This window comes from Trachemys scripta, chromosome 1 (genome assembly GCF_013100865.1).
Source record: "Trachemys scripta elegans isolate TJP31775 chromosome 1, CAS_Tse_1.0, whole genome shotgun sequence".
In the NCBI taxonomy this organism is placed as follows: domain Eukaryota; kingdom Metazoa; phylum Chordata; order Testudines; family Emydidae; genus Trachemys; species Trachemys scripta.
Window position 1 is genome coordinate 295,340,353 of NC_048298.1, and position 19,413 is coordinate 295,359,765.

Consider the following 19,413-nt stretch of genomic DNA (forward strand, 5'->3'; position numbering starts at 1 on the left):
GGCAATACTGGGCCCACGTAGTCCCACCCCTCCAGCCTGTTGAGGATGCTCTGACTGAAGAAGCAAGTTAAAAGGATCTCAGAAGCTCAGGCAAAGGGTGGTGGACAGGTTGCAGGAGAGAGGAATCCTTCTCCAGGCAGAAGAGTGAGACTGAGAGGAGGCCACAGAACAGGTAAGGCCTCAGCCAGTGCCTTCTCCTACCACTACCCCCCTTTGTGAATCAACAGGTCCTATAGGGTCCTGCTCCTTTGGACTGTTTTGGTTGTAAGGTGATTGACTGTTTGTAGACACCTGTGGCTGACCTGTGCCAGCTGACTTGGGTTTGTGGGGCTCAGGCTAAGGGAATGCTTAATTGCCCTTTAGGTATTTGGGCTTGGACTGCAGCTAGAGCTCTTGGGCCCTCCCACTTCTCAGGGTCCTAGAGTCTGGGCTCTTGCCTGAGCCTGAATGTCTACACTACAGTTAGCCCTTAGCTTGAGCTCTGCATGTCTAAGTCACCTGGCACAGGCCATCTGTGGGTTAACTGCAGTGTAGACATACTCTTAGATTTACTGCAAGGAGGACCCTGTTGGTGTCACTTCCCTGGGCTGGGATTTGGTGGAACGTGAGGGCCCAGGTCCTCCTGCTGTACTCCATTAAGGGCCTAGTTCCAGATGTGAGTGAAAAGCTGAAGATCCCCGGCTTAAGGTCAAAATAGGTACCCCACCACCCTGAGAGACATGGGGCTGGAAGTTGGGTGTTCTAATCACTAGGCTGCCTGGCTCTCCAAGTCCCCCTCTCTCTGCGTGGCTCTAAAAGCCCATTCAATGTGACCATTCCACCCAGTTCCAGGAAGCTGGGAATCTCTGAAGTCTCCTCTGACTCCCTCAATTACAATTTTGTCTGATTTGTATACAAAATATGTACATATGAGTCATGTTAATTTCTTGCCCTTTGTGAGAAAAACCTGATACCTTGTGCATACTTGTGGTATTTCTATACACAGTTTACATACTTGTCACCAACCTAGTTTATTTTGCCTTTGATTCTTTTCATACATAAATTGTTGTTCTGCAGCCTCCTGCTCAATGAAGAGTTTATTCAGCATCTATGCCTTCTAAATATTTAGAAATAAAGATAATTTTTAGAATTTTTTCCTTTAGTGTTTTCACTAGCCAACATATCTTCTTCCATTTCTTTGATCCTGCAATCCTCTCTTTTTTTAAAATGATTTTTTCCCAGCTGCCAAAGGAACAATGTGGGGCTATTTACAAAAAATAAAATAAAAAAACAACAGTTAAAAAGATATTGGTTGTACACCAAAGAACCCCTCTGAACTATCTGTTTCCTACGCAGTAAAACCTCTGTCTCTGGAGTAACCAAGTTTGTCTTCATTGTACATTCAAATAAGATGTTATTACAGTAGTGACTTTAATTACATTTCTTGCTATTACATTAGTGCATAGTTACATGGGGTTTCACTGGCTCTAAATGTGTTAGTTTGTAGAACATGGTGCCTTTAAGTCTTGTGATAAAGGGAGGGCAAACATCAAAAGACATTTGGCCCTAAATTTATATGCCATTTTACTCTAGATTGGCAATGCATCTACCTAGGGAATGTGGTCCTAATCTTAAAATATTTTGTGATAAAAGATTTGGAAAATGGCAAAATATAAAGTGATAAATAAAAAATAACTTTTATACACGTAGACATATGCATAATACAAGAGTAGCAGGATTCTAGAAATGTGTTACTGTTTATATTATCAGTGTAAACAAACTGATTTGTTCCATGTTAATCCAATGATCTACCTAGAGGTAAATTTTAGTGACCCATGCCTAAAGTTGGATCCGTTGCCCTCATAGTGAAAATTATCTGGACTACCAAAGTCGGGAAAATTCTTTGGGGATTACTATAGTCTTCTGCTCTATTTCTTCTGTCTGTATCTGTTTCTTTCCTCTTCAGAGCAAGGCCTGTAGAAGAAAACTAGCTCTATTCTCAGGTACTTTGCCTTTGGTTCCTGTTAAGTGAAATTGACTTGATGTGTACAATCCTAAGAAGTTGCCCTCAGGAATGGAGGACAACGGTACAGTGATTTTCTACAGGAGTACAGCATGGCTATTCTGGCTGTCTAGCAAACATCAGATAGGAAGTGATTCAGTAAAATCACAGAAACATAGGGCTGGAAGGAACCTCAAAACATCTAGTCTAGTCCCCTACACTGAGACAGGATTAAGCATACCTAGACCATCCCTGACAGGTCCATGTTTGAAGGTTTTTAAGAACAGACTAGACAATGATAGGAATCCCCAGGTAACTTGTTCTAGTACTTAACTATCTTTATAGTTGAAAAGATTTTTCCTAACAGCTAACCTGGGTGGCCCTTGCTGCAAACCAAACCAATTACTACTTGTCCTACCCTCAGTGGACATGGAGAAATTGATCACCATCCTCTTTATAAGAGCCTTGTACAATTTCAAGATTGTGTCCCCTCTCAGCCTTTTCTTCTCTAAAATAAAACATGCCCAATTCTTTGAACCTAAAATGAATAGCTTAGTCTTATTACTTACATTTAGTCAGATATCTATGAAACTAAGAGATGATAGTATGGGATCTGGCTATTCCTGAAGGCGTGAATTTGTCACATCCATAAATGCCAAATCCTGCAACCCTTACTCAATCAGAGCCTGATCCAAAGCCCACTGAAGTAGGTGGAAAGACTTACTGACCTCAAAAGCTTTAGATTAAGTCTTAACTATGTAAACACATTTCTCTGAAGGATCTTAAAGGGCATTTGTGGCATCAATGATTCTATAGAATAGATGCTACCTTGGTCTATAAGAGAACAGCTATCGTTGTTTGTTATGGGTGGACGGCTATGTTGGGACACACTTTTTGGAAGTCACTGGGCTAAGTACTTGATTGGTCCTACTTTTAAAAAAAAAAAGCATTGCTTGACACAGCTGGTTTCAAGCACTAAATTTTCATGGACGCTCTTTTTCTCTTTACTTCTGCCAGATAGTGTAAACAGAGATAAATTTGCTCCACATAAATCAAGTTTTTAATTAAAAAAATAGTCTTCCAATACAAATGGCATATCTCGCTCCACTTGTTGAATCCTGCTTTGATCCCAGCTCTGAACAGACATGCCATGCTAATGAATATTGTCTTGCCAAAGATTTTTCTTTTGTGTTTTGGGTTTTAATGAATTTATTTTATAAATATCTTTTACAGAGGAAATATACTGTCCTTGTTGGAAAATCTGCATCTTTTAAAATAAAAAAAATTGATGTCTGCCCTCATCATTAATTGTGATCATGCTTGCATGTAGGAAGGAAGGTCAGTATACCATTAAAAGAGTGGGTTAAACTAGATGAATGTTTCTCAAACTGCTAGGCTCACATCCCTGGTGATGCTCCTGTTTCTTCTGAGAGAGGCTGGTGTCAGCTCAATGAAAAGGAAAAAAATAATTTCTTGCTTACTTTTTTTCATACTGTTGTTGTATAAGGCAAAATACACAATAGGAAAGAACACATGGACATGGTAGACTCAAAAAAAACCAACCCCAACCCCAGGATATACACAACAAAGCCTACGTGTACATGTACACATACACACACACACACACACACACACACAGCTGCTCTGGATGATTTTTAAACATACGATGTAGTAAGCACCATTAGAGGGCTCACAAACTATTTAAAGGGATACTGACCTATTCCCATACAGTACAGCTATAAACTCAGCAAAAGCAAAGTCATCTATTATGTACTGAGTATTCTCTAGAATAGTTGCTTCTGCCAAGTCTTAAGAGGAAACAAGCCAGGAGGAAACAGAAGTTAGCAAGTTGTCCTGTCCATATATTTAAATACTTCCAAAACACTAGTCTTCTTTCACTATGTCTCCCTCATGTTTCCTCCTCCAAAGCCCCCCAAAAATTGTGAAGGAAAACATTAATCTGAGAAGGACACCTGGACATGTTTCATGCTGCCAGTACTAAACCATCCTTGGAATTTCTAAAAGTTAGATTTCCTCATGCAAAAAAAGTTTGTATCCAACAGAGTTTTAACAGATTAAACAGGAACTGATCACAAAACTAAAAGCTAGTGGGTTGCTTAGGTGTAGTTGATCCTGATTTGATTACATTTGTTATGTGTAAACAGAATTAAGTCCAATCCAATTCTACTTGGTACTTTTCAAGGGCCAATTTCACATAGCTGAAAACAATTATGAGCCAAAGAGCTGTGTGAGAGAATTTAAACAGAAAATGTGAATAATTGGGAACGGTTGAAGAACATTTTACTATATGACCCAAAAGCCACATTATCACAAATTGAGAACAAAGACTATGTTGGGGTTTTTTTTGTTTTTTTTGTTTTTTTAAGCAGCCTGACTTAGAAGGGAAATGAAAGCAACTATTAAAAAAAATTGATAGCAATGAATATAAAGTACAAGCCAAGAATTTTAGGAAAATTGATAAGGGAGCAAAAGGACATAGGAGAAATCTATAGCCAGCAGAGTTAAGGACAAGAAGGAGTTTTGGTACATCAAGAACAAAATGAATCCTAACAATGGTATTGATCCATTACTAGATAGAAATGGTAGAACTGCCAATATTAACATAGAAAAGGAAGAAGTAATCAATAAACATGTTCTATATTTGGGAAAAAGCAAGATGTATTTATATCATATGATGATAAAATACTTTCCATTCCTACAGTAACTAGGATGTTAGAAGAACAGGAGTACTTGTGGCACCTTAGAGACTAACTACAGCCCACTTCTTCGGATGCCGAAGAAGTGGGCTGTAGCCCACGAAAGCTTATGCTCTAATAAATTTGTTAGTCTCTAAGGTGCCACAAGTACTCCTGTTCTTTTTGCGGATACAGACTAACATGGCTGCTACTCTGAAACCTGCGGGATGTTAGACAGCATCTACTAAAGTTAGACATTTTTTAATCACCAGGTGCAGATATCTTGCATCTAAGAGATTTAAGATCTGGCCAAGGAGCCATCTGGCCATGATTTTCAATGTCTTATTACCCAGGAGAAGTTATAGAAAACTGGAAGAAAAATGTTGTCAATAATGAAAAGGAGGGTACCCAGGATGATCCAAGTAACAACACACCTGTCAGCCTGACATTGTTCCCAAGTAAAACAACAGAACAGCTGTGTCAAAGAATATAGCCTGTAGCACACCCTATTGGCTAGCATGGCACTACTGAGGCCTGTCTGTTTCCCCCTAACTCTGCTCCCCTCCCCCTTAATTCCCTACAGGCTAGATATTCTGGGGTCCAATGAACCTTCTGGGGTCCAATTTTTTAAGTCCTGCAGAGTCTTTCTAAAGAAAACTAAAATATAAAGCCTTCATCCCAGTTTCAGCTGGGCCCAGCCCCTCCATCCTAAGGACCTATCTTCCTCTCAGTTTCAACACTCCCTAGAAGGAACAGACTTCCCCCCTGTGGGTCTGTCTTCCTGCTCTCCCAGCACCTCCTGCCTGGAGTTTGGCCTTCTCCACAGACCTTCCCCCTGCTGACTGACTCAAGGCCCTGCAGGAGTCTTCTTACTCCTGGCAGTGTCTGCAAGCATCTCCCCACAATCCGTGGCTCTCAATCTCCCACCCTCCACACACCTGCTTTATAAGGCCCAGATGCCTTCATTGAAGCCTTATTGGGCAGCAAGTAATTAGTCCAGGTGCAGTGGACCCCGCTCCCTCTTGCGGGGCCAGTCACCTGTGGCAGGCTGATATGGAATAATGCCAATAAATACAGGCTTATGAAAAACAGATCTTGTCGAATTAACTTTTTAAATAAGTTTACAAGTTTGGTGATAAAAATAATATTGTTGATGTAATATACTTAGACTTCTGTAAGGCATTTGAGGTGGAACCACACAACATTTTGCTTACGTAACTGGAATGATACACAATTAACGTGGCACACACTGAATGGATTAAAACTAGCTAATGGATAGGACTCAAAACTTCATTGTAAATGGGGAATCCTCTCCGAGCAGGGGGTGTCTAGTGGGGTCCCACAAGGATCAGGTCTTGGCCCTTTGCTGTTTAACATTTTTCATCAATGACCTGGAAGAAAACATAAAATCATCTCACTGCAGAGGAAACTAAGTTTGGAGGAGTGGTAAATAAGGAGGAGGACAGGTCACTGAAACAGAGTGATTTGGATCTCTTGGCAGGCTGGGCACAAGCAAACAATGTGTGTTTCAATACAGCCAAATATAAGGTCCTACATCTAGGAATAAACGCCATACTTACAGGATGGGGAACTGCAACCTGGGAAGCCATGACTCTGAGACAGATTTGGCAGTTAGGATAATCAGCTGAACATGAGTTCCCAGTGTGACACTGTGTGGGGGAAAAGACTAATGCAACCCTGGGATGTATAAAGAGGGGAATATCAAATAGGAGTAGGGGGGTTATATTCCCTCTGTATTTGGCACTGGTGTGACCATTACTGGAATACTGTGTCCAGTTCTGGTGTCCACAATTCAAGAAGGGTAAGGAAAAATTGGAAAGGGTTCAGAAAAGAGCCACAAGAAAAATTAAAGAATTGGAAAACAAGCCTTATAATGAGAGACGCAAGGAGTTCAATCTATTTCTCTTATCAAAGAGAAAGTTAAGGCATGACTTCATCATGGTCTGTAAGTACCTACAAAGGGAAAAGAAATTTGATAATAGATTCAGTCTAGCAGACAAAGGTATAATAAGAACCAGTGGCTGGAAGTTGAAGCTAAACAAATTCAGACTAGAAATAAGATGCACGTTTAACAACAAGGGAAATTAACCACTGGCACAACTGACCAAAGGTTTGTAGTGGATTCTCCAACACTGACAATTTTAAAATCAAAACTGGATGTTTTTGTAAAAGAGCTGCTTGAGTTCACCACAGCTGTTGGACTGGAGTGAGAAGTTCAGGGAAGTCCCATGGCCCGTATTATGCAGGAGGTCTGACTAGACAATCACAATGGCCCTTGCTGCTCTTAAAATCTATGATTTTATGAATATTGATTTTTTTTGTTTTGCCCTATGGCAATATTTGACACAACCAGAAGTAAAGGAACTGGCTCAGAGGAATTGGATAAACAGTTCAGAGAATCTTCACAAACACACAGGAAGTAGCTGCCCATTCATATTCCTTTTTCCCAATACCATGAATGAAGTTCAGGAAGTACACCTCTACCTCAATATAACGCTGTCCTCGGGAGCCAAAAAAATCTTACCGCGTTATAGGTGAAACCGTGTTATATTGAACTTGCTTTGATCCACCGGAGAGCGCAGCCCCACCCCCACGGAGCACTTCTTTACTGCGTTATATCCGAACCCATGTTATATCGAGGTAGAGGTGTAGTAAAGGCAGGGAACTATATTGGTTCTTGAACCAATGCCAACTGAAACTGAGAAACATATAAATATTTCAGCCAGGCCAGGCAACCAGCGGGGAAGTAATTTCTTATAACACATACTTCAGCCAGTGATGGCTAAAAGAAATGGAAACCTAATAACTGGAGAACATTACCATTATCTATCTTATCCAAGGGGGTTTTAAAGCATCAATATCATAGGTCACTAAGTTGTGAACACCATCAAGTAAAAAGCTGGAAAAAAATCCCACAGTAGATATTCTTTTTTCTCTATCTCCCCGTGGTTTCTGGTTTGGAGGTGTGGGTTGTTTTTCTGAGGGAGAAGCAGGGAAGGCAAGACTTAATAACACTGGCCTTACATTTCAGTCTCATCTCAGTTAGTCTTGGGCTCAGTCAGATCTCTTTGGACAAGTGGTTCTGCAGCTCAGGTCCCACCATCAATGCTCTGTCCTCAGTGCTTGAGAATCTTATCCTGGATTTCTTCAGCTGCATTTGCCCTGTGGAGGAACAGCTGTCTCCCTTGGTAACAAATAATGACAGGTAGCTGGGCCTTAACCTCTTACAGGCCTTGTAGATTAGGACCAGGATTTTGAATTGGGTCAGAAACACAGAATCTGTAGAGCACTGGTAAGATTTGATCATGACAAATTTGATAGAGTTCATTCAGATTTATACCATTATAACTGAGTAGAATTTGGCTCAAAAACTATAATCACAAATAGTAATACTTCATTCTTGAATAGCCAGTAAATGACAACTAATGCAGAAGGGTTCTTACATAAACTGAACAACAAAAATCTTCACTAAGCCAAAGCTGAACGAGTGCAGTGTAGAAAAGTGCTCTATCAAGTTCTGGAACCTCAAGAAACCCAAAAGAGAGTCCCGTGGCACCTTTAAGACTAACAGATGTATTGGAGCATAAGCTTTCGTGGGTGAATGCTCACTTTGTCAAGAAACCCAATAACTCAAGTCATCTTGAGTTCCTAAGTGGCTGATGGTTCATCTTCATTCCCTGCCAAATATTGTGCCCTCTTCATTCCTGACATCTCCTTTGAGTCTAACAAGAAAAGTAGTAACATGATAAGTTTTAGTTCATTACTGTTTTGAACCAGCTTCTAATCCAGAGGGGACAGGCTCCATGTTCCGGTATCTTGAGCCATTCAGTCTGGCCACTATTTACGTTAACACAATTTACTCTGATAATTACTAACTTGTTGGCTTGAGCCTTATTTTTGCTGCTGCTGCCCTAACTTTCTCTTTTTTAGGTCTCTTTACACTTCTAGAATATTCTTCTACGGTCTTCTCAGATCCTTGTACATCATTCCACCACTGATGATTTCCCTTTTCACTTTGCTCCTTAACTCCCCCACCACTCAACCTGTCCCACTACCTCCCTTATTGTGCCTTCTTCTTCTGTCTCTTTAGCTTTGTATTTTAGCTTTCAAAAGCTGCAGCAGAAGTTGTGAAACAAAGGTGGTTCCAATCTTCTCGCTGTGAGAGAAGAGAGAATCCAGCGACGCACTATGAGCACAGTACTGCTGAGCCTGTTGAGATGTTGCATGAGTTGGCAACTGCTTCACTTTGTAAAATGTCCTGTCTTTCTTTTAGGAACTGGCTTCTCAAGTTACAAGCAGGAAGAACAGATTGATGTGTCTAGGACAGAATGTGTTTGTTGGGAACAAATGTTTTATTGTGACAATTTTAAAAAGGCTATATTTATCTGAAGATTGATGCTAGTTAAAAGTTATATGGCATCCGTACCTGATCAGGGCCTTGTTGTTTTAGGTACGCAGAGGGTGATAAAGTGCCTGCTCTGAAGAGTTTACAATCTATTGTAACCAGAACACTTTAGTTCACATTATTGTATGGGGTTGTATTTAGTTTATATCCTAAAAGTAAAGAAAACAGAGCATTCTCTAGAAGATACCCTGCTATATTTACTCTCTGTGTCTCCTATACAGCTTCCAATCTAAAAAGACAAAATACAGACATAAGAGTAAGGGAAGAATTGTCACATAGTTTTAGGGCTTGTGGGAAATGCGAGGTGTTGAGGAAGGATTTGAAGGAGAAGGTTACATGACATGTAGGATCAGGGAGTATGTTCCATACATAGGGGGCAACATAGGGAGAAGCCAAGAACTTGGGGGGGAAAGGACAAGGCATGGAGATAGGTGGGATTAGGAAAGCTCAGGATTTGAACAGGAGAGTGAAAGGAGATGAGTGATGATGCGTAGGCTGGAGCAGAGCTGTGCAGAGCCTGAATGTGAGAACAAAGATTTTCAAATTGACACAGAAGGGGATCTGGAGCCAATGAAGGAACTCAAAGTAGGAAGGGGTGATACAAACAAGGGCTGTGATATATTCATGAGGTGTGCTATTCAGTTGCTTTCCTGGGGATTGAGGCAATGCATATCATATCTTCTCCTTATGATAAAGTGACTATATCACTATTAATTATTATTATTATAATTATTATTATTATTAGGTGTGCTGTATAATCTGAACTGTAACTGGACATGCAAGAAACATGCTCACTGTGACAGATATTGCAATTCCACACAGTATCTTTGGGTACCATTGTATTAATGATTTGTGTATGATTGTGTTCTATTGCATGGGGGAAGGTTGCCACAGCTCCTACAGGAACTAAAAACAGTGGGGTCTCAGTAAGGTGAGTCAATAAGATTGTAAACAATTCAAGAGGGGTGGTACCACCCCCAGGGATGGTTTGCGTACCCTTTTTCAAACTGGGTTTTCTGGAGATCGAGAGAGAGATGGATATAAAGGCTGAGTTTAAACAGACTCAAGGTCTTCCGTTTAGCTTAGCAAATGAACCGGAGCTTTGGTCCTAAAGCGTCCCCAAACCCTTGCTGAAGAACTGGAAGGAACACTGGCCTCCCAGACTTCTCATGTGGAAGGGTCAGAAGGGAGTAGTACATGGGTCCCTATCCTGAGACTGATGACAGCTGGAGGCCTCTCACCTGACTGATCACTCCAGGAGTGGACCATGGAGGGAAGATACAACAGGTGCACCTAGTTAGCACCACTGTTTCACTAAATCAATTTTTAAATCAGTTTAGTTAAATCTGTGCAAGGCTTGTGTGGACACATTTTAATTTGTTTACAACTGGCTTATATCAATTTAGCTTAAAGTCAGTAAAGTAAACAACCCTGCTGCTATAGAACACTGCAGCACCTTGTGCACCTTTTCTTTACGTCTGCGATGTAATGTTTTAAGTATATAAATCTTATAGATAAACAGTATTATGGGTGTAAAGGCTCATGTAGCACCTAGGTACTATGGTGACAGGCACTTTATAAATGTTTATAATAGATTTTTTGAATAATAGCATCTGTTCAACCACTCATCTATCAAGAAACCTCCAGGTAGGTGATGGAAGACAGCAATAGCAGGGAAGTGGCAGACGCCTTGATGTGTAGGACCAGGCAGGGAAGCTGAAGCTGTCCTAAAATTGGATAGTTCTATTATTATCTCCCCATCTCCACTGCAAACTTTTTATTATGGAGCTATAATTCCATTTGTGGGGGTGGGGGTGGGTGGGATGTCCTAATGCCTACGCAAACCACCTAGCTTTGCTGCTATGTTTTACCATGTAGACAGTTTGTAATGAAAAAGTTGGCAGGGTGGAATAAACTGACCACCATTTGGCAGGATCTTTAATCATCCGTGCAGACAGATTTCAGAGGTTTGGGCCCTAATTCAATTCAACTGGAACCCCTCAGTGCAACTAGATTTAGCCGGTGCCTGTTATGTATTATCAGTAAGGCTACAATTTAGTCATGGGTATTTTTAGTAAGTCATGGACAGGTCATGGGCAATAAACAAAAATTCACAGCCCATGACCTGTCCATGACTTGTACTATATATCCCTGACTTAGCTGGGGGCTGGGGGGAGGGGTGCTGCTTGGGGTGGGAGGGAGCAGGGGATCACTGCTGGCAGGGGGGAAAGGGGCCAGCAGCACTAGCTGCCGGAGGCCACTGAGCAGCAGCTGCTCCTGCCGCCCCCAGGCCGCTCACACACCACTGCTCCCGTTGCCCCCGGGACAGCTCCTCAGGCAGTCCCCAGGGCCAGCCACACCAGCTGCTGCTCAAGCGGTCCCTGGGGCCAGCTACCTGGGGCTGCCCGAGCAGCTACCGCCGTGCACTTAGCCGCACTGCTGCAGCTGGCTGCAGGGCCGCCCGAGCAGTTGGCTGCGGAGCCACTCCAGCAGTAACCGGAGTGGCTGTCCCTGGGTCACCTGAGCAGCTGGCCCCTGGGGTCATCCACACTGACTGCTGCAGAAGTCACAGAATCCGTGACTTCCGCGACCTCTGTAACAGACACAGAGCCCTAATTATCAGTGCCTAGAGCCCTAAATTCACAAGTACCTGTTATTTCTAAGGACTTCAGTTGCCAGTATCTGTAGCCTTAGAGATCACTGGTGGCCGTCATTTCTCTTTAACTCTGTGTATCACTGCTTATATAATATGCTTTGTTACAAGCTGTTACACAGGGTGCAAATGATTATTTAAATATTTAATAGCTAATATCTAGTATTACTAGGATGACCAGATAGCAAGCGTGAAAAATTGGGGCAAGAGGTGGGGGGTAATAGGCGCCTATATAAGACAAAGCCCCAAATATCGGGACTATCCCTATAAAATCCAGAAAAAAGAACAGGAGTACTTGTGGCACCTTAGAGACTAACAAATTTATTAGAGCATAAGCTTTCGTGGACTACAGCCCACTTCTTCGGATGCATATAGACTGGAACATATATTGAGGAGATATATATACACACATACAGAGAGCATAAACAGGTGGGAGTTGTCTTACCAGTTTATGCTCTCTGTATGTGTATATATATCTCCTCAATATATGTTCCATTCTATATGCATCCGAAGAAATGGGCTGTAGTCTATGAAAGCTTATGCTCTAATAAATTTGTTAGTCTCTAAGGTGCCACAAGTACTTCTGTTCTTTTTGCGGATACAGACTAACACGGCTGCTACTCTGAAACCTATAAAATCCAGATATCTGGTCACCCTAAGTATTACAGATAAGTAATATATCTGCTAATATTAACTGGTTTACAAATTATGATCTTGTCTGGACAATTTAATCTCTTAAATTGATGTAACAATCCAAAACTCCCTTACAAATGTGCTTTGATGTTATTTACAACATATTTTGTATTACAAGGGCAGAAGGAAGACCCTGAGAGCCTCATGCACTCAGCGGTAGAGGTAGGATCTCCCGTGCTCCAGCAGTGGAGAAGAAAAGCCTTATGCCTGTATTAAGCATAATGCCTCCAGGGCTTCTGGGGTGAAGAGGAGCAGTATTGCTGTCAATACTAGCTGGCCCCGACCCCTTGCGCTTTTGACTCCTAGACGACTGTGCTAATGGGGCCCTTCAGAACCTCTTTCGCCTTCCAACACACTTCTGTCACCCCAGCAGTAATTTGTCCCATTATATATTAGTGCTGCATATAGAGCACTAGAACATTGTCTACTGTGGGGTAAAGATGAAATGGTTTAATGCCTTTTATAAACACTCTTATAACACGTTCTGTTGCAACATACTGACAAAAACATGGCTGTCTATTAATGTTGGATGCATTAGGAATAAACTCACTACAAATGTACCCTCAGCATTAAGGATTACCTTGCGTGGGAATGAGAGTCACAACGGAAATGCCATTGCTTGGGACAGGTGAGTGAGTAGGTGAAACCCTCTGCAGGGAACGATCCTGCTTTGGGCAGAGGGATGCAAGGGGGTGACCCACTGGTTATCCTCTACAGCTAACTTCCCTGCCTTTCCAACCGCCATGGATGCTGGGGGCTGAATCACACTAGCCATCTGGATTCTCCAGCCCCCTCCAAGCACCCAAGTTAAGTCCTAGCCCCTCTAGGAGAGTGAAACACACCAGTGAAGGGGGCTCTGGGAAGCTTTTTGTTTAGGGTTTGTACAGTGCCTAGCACGCTGGGGCCTGGGGCAGAGGTGCCTGTTTGTACAGCGCCTAGCACGCTGGGCTTCCCTCACTGAATGCCAAGCACCCGCTGGTGGGGAGCGGAGAAGGGGCCCCCTAGGGGGAGCATGAGTCCGGCGCAGCCCTGGACCCCCCCGCGCGGCTGCGGTGGGCGTGGGCAGCGCCCAGGGGCGGCACCGAGGCAGACGCGCCCCCTGGCCGCGCTCCAGCTCGGCGCACTAAGACAGGCTCGGCGGCTCCAGCCTGACTGACGCCGGCCGGGACTGCTGCTGCTGCTGGCCCCTGCCGCAGCCCTGTCCCCGCCGCGGCAGCGAGTGGCTGTGCGAGCCGCAGAGAGACACGCGGGCGAGGCGCGAGCGGCAGGTAAGAGCCTCCTTTCCCCTCCCCACGCGAGCCGGAGACGCGGCGTGGAGCTTCCCCGCGGCCAGGGCTGCGGCCGGCCAGGGGTGGCCGAGGCTGCCTGCAAACCTCCCGCGGCTTTGCAAACTTCTCGCTTGGCAGGAGCCTGCGGCACGTGCACGCCCCGCACCTTGGGAGGAAGGTGCCGAGACTGGCACGTTTGCATGGCAGGAGAGATGGGGAGACTGGGGGGGACGGGACTGGACCTTTGTCAGTGTCCTGCTGTCCGTGAGCACAGGCGGGAACGCGCTCCCTGCCTGTCTGCCCGTCCCGAAACAGATCAGCTGCAGCAGGGTGTGTGCGCCTGGGGTGGAGGCTGCCGATTCTGCACAGGCATCGCTAGCTGGCCAGGCACTGATTCGGGGCACACTTTCCCGTGCTGACCCAGAAGAAAACGCCCCTCTATCCAGGGCTTTATAATTACAGTCCAGTGGAGGCAATGAAAGAAATGGCCTCTCCCATGGGGTGGTCGCGTGGATCTCTTCCATTTAATTGCTCTGTATTGTACTTACCTTGTAGGCATTTAAAAACAAAGTTAAGAATGTGCTTCTCAAGTGTTTTTAGGCTGCTACGCGGATTGTTTCCTTGTGCTAAAATACTTGATTTTTTCCCCCCTCTTTGCTGGCTGTTCCTATGCCAGATATTTGCAAGAGGGAGGGAGGGGGAAAACAGATACAGGAGACAAACTGACGCCAGTATTGTGATCGAAAGGAGGAGCACAAGGAAAAACACTTTTATGGATGGCTAAACGCTGACATGTCTTCCCACTATTATGATTTCTTTCCTTCTCATTTAGCGGAAAAAAAAACCACATGGCACGTTTTGAAACACTTTTCCCCGTCACATTTCATTTTGTAGTCTAGAAATCTTGCTACTGGAAATACCTGCCAATGAGACATCAGTATTTGTCAAATTTTGTTAACACATTTGTGTAACTAGCATATCAATCTGAATCAGATCAGTGTCTTTTGGACAAGCAATTAGTGCCATTGAGCAGGATTTCCAAAACAATAATCTCAGCTATGGGAAGTTGCCTGATTTTTTTTTGTTTGTTTGTTTGTTTGTTTGTTTTAAAGCAAGCCTGGACAGCTATAAATGGAGGAAATTCATAGTTGGTTCAATTTCTAAATTGTTATATAATATAGTGGGTGACTTCCAGATATTTGTACTTTCAGTCTAAATGTATATGAACTGTTACCAATGGTACTTGCTTTAAAGGATTCTCATTAATGTGAATGAAAATGAAGAATACATGTATAATTCAATGTTTACTCCAGTGGTTCTCAAACTTTTGTACTGGTGACCCCTTTCACATAGCAAGCCTCTGAGTGTGACCCCTCCTTATAAATTAAAAACAGTTTTTTTTATATGTTTAACACCATTATAAATGCTGGAGGCAAAGTGGAGTTTGAGGTGGAGGCTGACAGCTCGCGACCCCCCTATGTAATAACCTCACAACCCCCTGAGGGATCCTGACCCCCAGTTTGAGAACCCCTGGTTTAGTCTAAATAGATATAAGGAAAAAATAAATTATTGACAAAAAATAGGCAACCTCTCAATGAATGAGTTTTCCCTTAAACTCTTAGAAGTAGGAAATAAGGTACAAGTTCTTGGACTGTATTCAGGTTTGGGGTTGTGCAGGAAGGACAGTGCAGATAAGACAAAGATTCAGTACTTTATAAATGAGATGCAGGTAAGAACATGCTTATAATGTTAGGAGCACATTATCTTCTAATCTTCTGTGGTGTAATCTAAAGGAAGTACTGTAAAATTTGTCTGTGAGTACAATGAATCCTCATAGCAACAGCTTGGATAACTGTCATCTCTCAAAGTTCATCCTTTTTATTCAGCCAGACGACTCCCTTCTTTTAGATTTGATAGGTACCAATGCCATTGCTGATCTGCACTAACATTTGTTGGCTGGTTTCAGAATAGCAGCCGTGTTAGTCTGTATCCGTAAAAAGAACAGGAGTACTTGTGGCACCTTAGAGACTAACAAATTTATTTGGGCATAAGCTTTCGATGAAGTGGGCTGTAGTCCACAAAAGCTTATGCTCAAATAAATTTGTTAGTCTCTTAAGGTGCCACAAGTACTCCTGTTCTTTTTATTTGTTGGCTGGTTTGTGTTTGTTTCCTATTTGCTTTTAAAACAAGGAAGTAATTTTTATGACATTTCCTTTGTTATACCAGTTCAAATAAGTATATATCAGCAAAGTTTTTGGTAAATGAAATTTGTTGAGAAATATATATAGCTATATGTTTACTGAGGTCTACAGTGGTTTCAGTTTCTCATCTCTGTCTGGCTTTTCTAGGAGAGGGAGAGGTAAATGTTTTCTTCTTCACTTTATTCCTGACATTTAGAAACACTAGCAGTTTTGCAAAAATGACTAAAATATGGATCTAGTGTATTTTATTACCACTCACTGTGGTAATTAAGATTGTAAAATTATTAAAGGTACCCAGAGTCTGGGATAGATGCTTTTGTTTATGTATAAACTGAAATAAAATACAATGGTGTACATCCTCAGTGCCTTACAACACTCATTTTCACAATGCGCTTTTGTGATAGGTAAGTATCTTATTTTAACACATTTGTCCAAATCCAAGAGACACATACATATATGCCCAAAGCATATGTTGAGGATAGAAATATGTTTAGAAGAATCAAATATCATGAAGGTCTGGATGCTGCTCCCATTGGAAATCAGTGGTAGCACTCACATTGACTTCAGTGGCGACATAATTGGGCCTAAACCCCTGGAATCAGACTAGATACATTCACAATAAAAGATGTCACAAAACATTGGACAGTTAATTCCCCCTCCCCCCTTCTTTTCTTTACAAACTTTCTTCATCTTAACTATCTGCTGTTATCAGTCAGGGAGATAGTGTGTCCCACAATCCTCTCTCTTGAATACTAAACTGTTGTAATTCTAGTGGCCAGGCTAATCCATCTTGATAAAGTTTTATTTTCCCCTTGTTTAATTTTGAGGAGGATAGCTGATTACTTAGTGCTCTGGTTAGAGGTCACTAATAGAGTATTACTACTCGTGACAGTAGCTAGCAGCAAATCCAGGATCAGCTGGACTGTGCCTTCTGATTTAAATGACATTAAGAGACTAAAGCTGGCCAAAAGGAAGAAAATGTGCTTTGGAGTAATTTGTCCATTGCAAATAATATAATGTAACAATTACTAATGAGCGTTTGTATAGATTCTGTTTGCTCCAAATATTCTTTGGAAATAAGTGCAGAGGGGGGAAGAAAGCATGGTAAATATATTTTAAATTAAAACAATATAGCAAAAAAACCATGTATGCAATTGGTGGTTGTTCCTGACTGTCTGATTTCCTGCTGGTGGTTGGTATAAACAATAATATGAATGTTTATTTGTACATTAGCAGCACAAAATAATAAGTAAATGACAACGAGAGCTTTATGCTGGTTTAGTACTGTCTGAGAGCATTTGGCATAAGAAAAAACTAGAAACAGAATTCAGTTTCATAAAATGACCATTCAAAAAAAATAACCTAACTCATTTTCATTGGCATTTTTTTTGCATCATGTTCAAATAATAAGATTAATATTTATGAAAAGGTGTTTATAATAAAGAATCTGGGACTGCTCCTGAGAATGCAGTGCAAAATCTATTGTTTATTTTTAGTTAACTGAAAATCTTGCAACCTCTACTCAAGAGAGCAATACCAAAGAGTTGCAGGATTGGAACCAAGACTACTAAAATCCTTTCTAGTAAATACATTTGAATTAGAATTAAGCTAATTAACCAGATTTGTGTTGCAGATGCATGTGGCTTTAGACAGATGTGGCTTTCACCATTAAAGGTTTCTGCAAGAATTGTTGCAACACCTTATACAAACCAGATATAGACTGTTTCTTTAAGTTCAGAATCGGGATTGCAGCAAATAAGGCAAAGAGGTGTAACTCTTCCAGGCAGATATATTTTGGGGACTCCTGTGCACCTCAGTAGGCGCACAGATGTAGAATTTTTTTTTGGCTTTTTTTCTTTCCAACCTAATTTCAAATGCAACACATCTTCACAGAGCTAATCCCCATCATTCTGGTGGTTGACTTTAAGGTTGGGATTGCAAAATTCACCCTATACTCCCTTCCCCTCCCCCCCCCGCCCCCATTGATTAGGAACACCTTTGTGTATCCTCACTGTTCTCAGAGCAGGAATGCAATTTCTGTATCTTTTCCCACTTTCTCTGTCATTGTCAATAACATCACTATCCTCCCCTCATCCGAACTCTTGGCGACAACTTTGACTTCTCTCTGTTTCCTCAGATCCTCAGCTAAAACTTGTCTCTTTTTTTTTTAAATTTCTTTACCGTACTTTCCAAATTCCTCCCTTCCTTTCTTTCACTGCTGCCACAGCATTAGTCCATGCTGCGGCAACTTTCTATCTTTGATACTGCAGCCTCAAGCTCTCCAGCATCCTCATGTCTGCTCCCCATCAGAAACACCACTGCCAAAATCCTGTTCCTTTTCCGCTATGCTTCAGTCATGTCTCCACACAAATATGCCCTCTGGAATCTCTATACACCAGCTTTCCTTCTTTCTTTCACCCTAAATTTAAGCTTCGTACTTTCAGATCTCATATGGGAGCTGTGGTCCATTTAAAAACAAATCAGTATGTTTGTTCAATTTTAGGCCTTCTTTTCCCCCCTCATTCCCAGGTTTCACTGGCAGCAGGAGTAGGTCTATCACCATTAGCTGGTACTCTGTTGTTTGTTCTCTATTGCATTGTACTTGCTTATGCTTCTATTCTGTAAGCAATGAGAGGCGTGGAGTGTAATTTGGTTTACGCTTCTGCAGTGGAGTGTTTGATAACTGTACTGTAGTGTGTAAATAATACTTTTAAATGCAAATGATTGTGCTAGGAAGTCACCAAAATTCAATAAAGTTGAATTGTTTTTTGGGTTTGTTCTTTATTCGTTTTTTTTGTTTTGTTTTGTTTTTTGCATTTAATTTTCTAGATTGTTTAAGTTAACTGTGAAATCCTGAAAATGGTATAAAACTGCCTGAAATAGAAAATAAGACATTGGCCGACACTTTCACACTTCAAGTGCTTAAATTTAAGCACCTAATGCCACATGTTGTCTCTTATAAAAACACCCTGCTTTTTAGAGGGAATGAACTCCAATTGAAGTCATTAGGAAGCGCAGGTGTGCCACTGATGGGGACTATATACGTACCTGGATGGATGGGTGCCCAGCTGTGTTGGTCCTTAGCCATGTTATAATGAAATACTCAAATCCCATATAAAGCCTGAGCTTATCCAACTGTGTTATGCAGGAGCTAAGTGGAAAATACCCAGTCCACCTTCAGCAGCCTCTGAGCTGCTGTTACTTGGTCTCTTCGGTGATGGAGTCCTTGCCATTGGTCCTGTTTTACAGAGGCAAATAACTCCACTGCCCACCTGCGCTCAACACTCCTCCTTGTTACTGGCATATTTGGATCTAATTCCCCACCAGGCAGAGATTGTGGATGCCCCAAAGGGTATCATGGGGTTCCATGCTATAGAGCACTCATTAGTGCAGAATACTGTGGATGCTCAAGCAGGCAAGCTTGTATGACAGTCTTATTACATTATCATTTTCCATAGTAATACACAATGAAAGCCATTTAGGAAAAACCTATTT

The 19,413-nt window shown here is 42.0% G+C and overlaps 1 protein-coding gene across 2 annotated transcripts in view; it reads left to right on the top strand.

Moving 5' to 3' along the window:
• Window positions 1-13,609: 13,609 nt before the first annotated feature.
• SMAD9 (SMAD family member 9) overlaps window positions 13,610-19,413 on the top strand; it is a 60,668-nt gene continuing 54,864 nt past the window's right edge. For both annotated transcript variants that reach the window (XM_034758598.1, XM_034758599.1), the window contains exon 1: window positions 13,610-13,717. The gene's annotated coding sequence lies outside the window, so the exon portion shown is untranslated. The remainder of the gene's footprint in view (window positions 13,718-19,413) is intronic.